The 7,245-nt window shown below is 41.6% G+C and overlaps 1 long non-coding RNA gene across 3 annotated transcripts; it reads left to right on the forward strand.

Annotated features, from left to right (window-relative positions):
• The first annotated feature begins 1,259 nt into the window (after window positions 1–1,259).
• On the forward strand, window positions 1,260–3,418 carry LOC109197822 (uncharacterized). Of its 3 annotated transcripts, XR_002058882.2 has the most exons (5): window positions 1,282–1,458; window positions 1,773–1,864; window positions 2,247–2,440; window positions 2,529–2,605; window positions 2,856–3,413. It is a non-coding gene; the product is annotated as an uncharacterized LOC109197822 (long non-coding RNA). The 3 variants fall into 3 exon arrangements; XR_002058881.2 differs by having other exon boundaries at window positions 1,260–1,458; window positions 1,773–2,440; window positions 2,856–3,418; XR_002058883.2 differs by lacking the exon at window positions 1,773–1,864 and having other exon boundaries at window positions 1,291–1,458; window positions 2,856–3,412.
• Window positions 3,419–7,245: the final 3,827 nt, after the last annotated feature.

Below are 7,245 nucleotides of genomic sequence, written 5' to 3' on the forward strand. Positions count from 1 at the left end.
TGAAATCTGGAGGCAACCTACAGCTTTTCACGCCTGCTGTGATGGATGCTTACAAGCGGGTGAGATGGATATCAGAGTGCAGGAGCCCACGAACAGGTCCAACACCTGAAACATAAGGAGTTTGGAAAGAAAGCCTCCTGAATTCTTGAAATTTTTTAAAGATGCTTCATCTCCCAACCCAGAAGCTCCTTTAGCCCCCTGCGAATACCCGCCGTTTTCTTTTTTTTTAGTTTAACTGATAAAGATTCATAAAAACGTAAAAAAAAATGCTGAGCAGGAGCTGAATAAAACTGGTCATACACTGTGCGATCTTTTCAGTCACGTTATTCAGCTTCTGCTCAAACTGCACGATTGATTCGCAGGGGTTAGATGTTCCTAGGTAATGCTGGGCATACACTGTGCGATTTTTGGCTAATTTTGAGCCGAGTCTGTCAGTCATGCGACCGTTTTGGTGATCGGCCTGAGTTTCGCCTTCATCGTGCATCGTGTTGTATACATGGGGTAACAAGAAGCGATTAACACCTCGACCAGCTCCCGAACATCAATCGTTTGGTCATAAGAAAATCAAGCCTGTTTGAAATCCTGTCGGCCATCGTGAGGGTCACTGCAGCCTCTCACACTGCGCACGCGTAAACACAGAAATGAAGGCGAAAAGACGGAGCAGCACAGTAGTGCAGCATGTGATCTGGACACAAGCGATGAAAGCACAACTTGTAGAACTTTTGCAAGCTCTTCCGAGCCTTTTCGATGTCTCCTCACAAAATTATCACGACCACAACAACCGTGAAAATATTTGAATGGACATTGCTGCTCAATCACAGCTGCCTGATCAATATTTTTCATTAGCAATTTAGCACAGTTGATGGTGGTGGTGTGTGTGTCTGTGTGAGTGAAAGACAGAGAGGGAGAGAGAGGGACAGATTGATGCTTAGTGTGAGCACTCAGGTCGCATCAGAGCATCGGGCCGTATAGTGTGAGACCCTGCATCGTGACCTACGAACTTCTAACCCCTGCGAGTCAATCGTACAGTTTGAGCAGGCGCTGAATAACGCCACTGAAAAAATCGCACAGCGTATGCCCAAGGCTCCGCCGATGCTGATGGAAATGGACAAAACGTTAAGAAACGCAAAGCGAGAGGAACAGACTAACACAAACTAATGCTGTTTTTGACTTCTATTTATGCCCTCAGTAGGCGTGACCTAACGGCCACACTTCAAAGCACGACCGAACTTCAAAGCACTCAGCCTTTTGACGCGTCATGTAATCTTCGTTCTAATGGCGCAACTCCTCCCACTCATTCATAATCCGACCTCCGCGTTTGCACTCGCTGCCTACAAGAGCGCCCAAATTTGAACATCACTGATGTTCATCGGATTTACAGAGTGACGACAACCCCCGTCAGCATGTTAGATAAAGGATTTAAGTTATATGCTGCATCATATATACACAACTACGAAGGTAAGAAAACGTAAATTAACCGACAAAGAAATGTTAGCTAACGTGAAATGCAAACACTACGTTACTCCGCTATGTGTTTCATTTGATGTCAATTCTCTACATTACATGTTTCCTTAAACGGTGTTTATAGTTGAGGTTTAACTAATGTCACTTTTGTTGTTAGACACTTTTATAATAGCGTTAGGTAGTTGGCTAACTAAGCAGGTAGTTAACTACCCAATGCTACTCTTGCTACGTGTAAAGTATATATGTTTAAGACGTGTTGACATGAGTAGTACAGAAATAATGCTAATGGTTCTTGTATCTTTATTCAGTGTCCAAAAAACACAGGTTGACAGGGGAAGTCGGTGTGAGAGCCCTGTGCTACAGGTCAATGAGGAAGAGTGAGGCACCACACAGACTAAGTGTAGGCAGGAAGCTGTGTAAAGTTGTTAATCCCTGTTCAGTGGGGTTCAGTTCATTTAAGCATTAGTTAAGTTCATTCCTGAAGGCCCATCAACTTGAATGTTTTCCTTGTCCCCCTGCTTTATCACACCTAATTTGACTAGTCAGATGTGTTTGGGTGATCAGAAACAAATTTACACCAAGTTAATACTGCAAATATACACAATCTAAGTTATTACAGTTATCAAGGATGGTTAAATTGTTTTAATAGGGAGAGAAGGAAACACTAAGCATTCAGGAGGGTAAGCCTGTAGGGGTCAGTAACCATAACACTGAACTATGTTCCTGTTCGGCTCTTCCATGAAGATGATGTTACATTTTTAATTTTAGTTCTTTCTTCTTAGATTAAGCTTCTGGATTCATCGCCGGTGGTACTGACACATAGCCAGTGCTCCTGTGTGGCAGGTGCTGTTATGTGCAATCACACAGTGGCACTGCTCTTCCAAACAGCACACTACTCACAACTCAGAGTGCCGGTTGTCCCCCTGTGCATAGCTGCACCGAATCTGAACAGCAATGGCACAAGCCACGGACAGTGGTAATTTAAATAAGGTTAAAGTTTTTGAATTAGACCATGTTTACATATGAACAGCAACACCATCCATAGTAAATGTGTCTTCTGTTAGGGTGTGAAGCCAGGACCTATCAACTCTATGATCTTCACTAAGCCGGTACCAAATAGGATGGCCCAGACTGGAGTACGGTAATTAGATTTGTAAAATTTGGTTTCCTGTGTTACAAATGCATGTTGCTATTTGTTCATACATGCATGTGTCAGAATAGGTATTAATTTACATACAACATTACACTTTCTGAAGACGGCTAACTCAGTCATGTACATATATACATCCCAGTCTCTAACTTATGCACCACTGTTTCACACTTTTTAGTTTAGTTGTTGTTCAGTATAATAACCTTCTTCCTTAAATTATTGTCATTGATGTTTTCTTTAGGAGTGGATTCTACAGAGGCATTGTGGGTCCATTACCAGATCCCTGACCTGACAAGCCCCTTGTGGAAAGTGCCTTTGGGCTGGTGCAGGAGGGCAGTGTTCTGTCATGTCAGCAGCCGGTTTTGACAACCCGGTACATCACACTACACCGTGATGCACCACCAACACCGCACTTGCCTCTGGAGTATGGGTATGACATCAAGGAAACCCTGCTCGCTCAGACAGCCTGTGATATTTTCTCAAACCGCTGCGCTGAACAAGTTTCCAAAGAACATGCTGTGTGACACAATAAATATCCTTTAACCTGTTAACCTGTGGCTTCTGGAAGAAACTCGGGTGAGTCAGTCACTGCAAACACATTTGTATCATCAAGTGTTTGTCAAATGAAAATGATATGTTTTTCTACACTTAGGATAATTTTCTATGTTGCAGTGCAGTAAAGTGCACGTTTCTTCTGTGTTCAATCATACATGTTCTAATTGTTATAAACAGAAAAAATCTTTTCTTACTTAACTGCTTGATTCTTAACTTGTTTAACTGAAACATGATGAAATGTCATAGTATTTTTTTTTTTTAAATGTCCTTGGCAGTGCATGTGTCTGCATTGTAACTTACTAATAAAAAGTCCTGTGTGTACTTTGGTGTGTGGTTTATGTTATTTTATTGCAAATAAATAATAGTCATTTTATTTTACAGTTACACACAATCTTATATCTCTGGCATGGCAACGCAATATCGGGTACATGCAATTCGAAACCTGACATTCCAGAGCAAAGCATGAAGCACACAGCACGTGGTCAACGTGACTCATATGGAGACTGACAACATTACAAGGAATAAAGGAAAATTGAGGACTTAGCCACAGAAAAGACTTTTTTCCTTTTTTTGTTACAATAATTCGAAAAGGTCAACTATGATTTTTAAATTAATATCATAGGTGTGAGTTTAGAGTTCAGATTTTTTCTGCACATTCTTTCTTTTTGTATTTAATTATGATGGTAAATACATTTCGCAACATATCTGCCTGCACTTGCTCTTAAAGTAGGAACAGTTCACCTTTCCAGCTGTATTTTTAATACTGATGAGTTTACTTTAATTGTTAGCCTATTGGTCAAAATGTATTGTTCTTCTGATTCATGTGTAATGCTTTACTCAAATAATACATCCACATTTCAGCACGTAAGCAGCTGTTTGTCTCAGTATTACCTGATAACATACTGAGGCCTGCTGATCACGAAGTATGTGGGAAATAAAAGCATGTTAGGAAGAGACTAGGGCCATTTTCAGTTCGCGCCTGCTTTCTCTCCAACGCCTTGGCTCAAAGAATGTGCTGATGCTGAAGTTGACCTCGACCTTGTGAGCCAATTTTTGTTTCATGTCCCACTTCACATGCTGCAGATGCTCCTGCAGCTCAGTCTTCTCATTGTTTGCAGGGATAACCATTTCATTTGAGGAAGAGGAGTAGGAATGTAGTCCAAAGACAAATGGATGTGGAGAGGAACACTGGGACTTTCTCTCTTTCTATCTCTGTTTTTTTCAGTTGCTAGTTTCCCCTCAAGAGGAATGAGCGCATGTTTGTGGGCTCTGTTGCCACATGTTGTGGTTCACTTTCTAGAATAAGGATGAGTTAGTTTCTGGTCAGACCACAGAGAAGCAGCCAGAAAGAAAACGTGCTTCCTTGTCAAGAACAAACACAAAACATTTGCATGACTTAGTGTAATTACTTGAGTACAGAGATTAAAGTAGGATCATAATAATTTGTGACAAAATATTGTCAAAGGGAACTTATTATGCTCATTTCCCTTTTTTAAAACAATTCCTGCATTTTACCAGAGCGGTTTTGCATGATTCACAGTTTTAAAAAAAATCCTTAGCTTTTTGGCTGAGATGAGCATTTAGAGACATTCCATTCACCTGAAGTAATTTACAGCCAATAGTATAGCAAAACTGCCTGAACGAGGCATGACGGAGACACACTTTCGTGTTTTTTATGCAAAATTCTGACCCTACCTTCTGAATGTTGCTCATATTGTTTTTCCAGTCTTCTAATTTCCAATTTTGGTGAGCCTGTGCTGTCTTAGTTGACAGGAGTGGGACCTGATGTAGTCTGCTGTTGTAGACCATCTGCTACAGGATTCAATGTGTTATTCAGAGATGTCTTTCTACACACCTTGGTTGATATGAGTGGTTATTTGAGTTATTTCTGCTTTCCTATTATCTTGAAGCAGTCTCGCCATTCTCCTCCTCTGACATCAACAAGGCATTTTTACTCAAAGGACTGCTGCTCACTGCATATGTTCCTCTTTTTAATCCCCAGAGATGGTTGTGTGGGAAAATCCTAGCAGATCAACAGTTTCTGAAATACTCAGACCAGCCTGTCTTACACCAACAAATATGCAAAGTTTAAAGTTACCTAACTCACTTTTCTTCCCCAAAAAAGTATGTGGATCCTTTAATATAACTGGAGGAATTTCTATCCTGCTTGTTCAGAATCATTATTGCTTAGGAAAAGAAATGCACAGAGAATACTTTTGCTAAATGTAGTCTTTTCGGTGAGGTTAGGATAGCACTTCAAGTGCAGCATCATCCTGGATTTAGGTGTCAAGACTGATATGCATCTTTCTCTCCCTGTGGCTTTTTACATCTGGACTCAAACAGAATTGCAACTCATGAAAGAATTGTTTCCATACAAACATGCAGACTGCCTTCCAGTTTAACTCCACTCCTCAGCTTGTATAAAACCCTTTATAGTTCACTCTGTCTCCCTGCCCCAAAAAGCCACAGTACAACCAGAGATTATATATGCCAAGTAATGAGATGAAGAATAGGGACGATGGCATGTGGAGTTGATGCTGAGGAGAATTTACAACATCTGCCTTCTTTGTTGTGGCAAATGTCATGGCACAGTGGCCCGTGGAAATGGGATGGACTCAAGTGCAGTTTCAAAACCGGAGGCGAGAGGTGCGGTGTAACAAAAGGTCTTTTATTCTCAATGTTTGGAAATCAACAGAAAACTCAGACTAGTAATAAGGAACGTAAACTAGATGTCTGAGGTAAGAGAAACTATGACCATAACGGAACTACGACTAGATTACAGGGACGACTGGGTGCAGGGACAGGGCAGGGGAAACTGTGGCTGGCCAGGGCACTGAAACAGAGGAGAGAGCAGTCAGGGGAATCCAACAGCGAGCTGTGAGTGCATCTAAGAATAATTACACTGAGCTGTCTTACGTGCTTGCAGGTGGAGGTTGCTTGGAGGAGGGGGGGGGGGGCAGGAGACAAAGACCCAGGTGGGTACAGCGTGCAATGCAGGGAGGCAGGCAGGAGAGACTGGCCGTTGGAAAAGGGAGAGGTTACCGGCAGCTGAAAACTGGAATCCAGGAGAGCTTGGTAGGTGGGTTCCAGATGCTGACGAGAAAACAGAAATAAGGTAAGTACACACGATGATTCACCAAGGAACAGACGTGAGGCCGAGAACTGACTAAAGTTGGCAGATAATCTGGCAAAGACTAGTTGTGTGCGCAGGTCATAAATACTGCCGGTATGATTGCCATCAGGTGAGGAACAACAAAGACTCCACCCAGGGGGGGAGGAGCTGATGCTGTGGAAAACTACCCAGACCATGACAGCAAATGCATGAGTTGGACCAATGTTTTGGTTAATTTCATGTCTGAACCAGACATGAAGAACCCTCGGTTTCTTGTTATGAAACTGAGCGCTCTTATGGGATGAACAAGAAAATAATCTCATATATTGTAATTCAGAAAAAAATGAGAAATGAGAAAAATATATATATAAAAAAAAGCCAAAACAAAACACCGGTCATATCTTTAGAAAGCAACATTATGCCACAGACTGTCACTGTTGTGAGTCCATCCATTAGTTTGCAAAAACTTGTTATGAAGCCTCAAGCTGTGCACTTTTGCCGTGACAGTCTAGACATGTTGAATCTGGGATATGACAAGTGAGTGTGGATTTCACTGTTTAATTGAGGCACACGCTCAAAGGCTTGCAAGTTGTCAGTTACACAAAGGAGAACATAATTTATACAATGAAAGTCACATTGTATTAAATAAGACTTGAAACTAGTGACTCTGGCCACGAATTCATCAGGAAAGTGTTTCCTGAGGTTGTGGATCAAAGTCTTTGTTTTCCAGACTTCCATAGAAGAAGAATTATTTTCGAAACCAAATGAGTTCCCTCCTCATGGCCATCAGGAATACTGAAAGCTGAATTACTGGCTTCACTTTCCAAACGCCAAAGCTACATTCATGTTTTATATGCAGTCTATGGTTCTGGCATTTATTGTTACTGTGACTGTGAAGTGTCCCTTGTGTTAACGGCACAAACTGCTGACAACAATCCATGAACGCTCCAACCTCCTGAAAGAA

Source organism: Oreochromis niloticus, unplaced genomic scaffold, assembly GCF_001858045.2.
Source record: "Oreochromis niloticus isolate F11D_XX unplaced genomic scaffold, O_niloticus_UMD_NMBU tig00008111_pilon, whole genome shotgun sequence".
Taxonomy (NCBI): Eukaryota; Metazoa; Chordata; class Actinopteri; order Cichliformes; family Cichlidae; genus Oreochromis; species Oreochromis niloticus.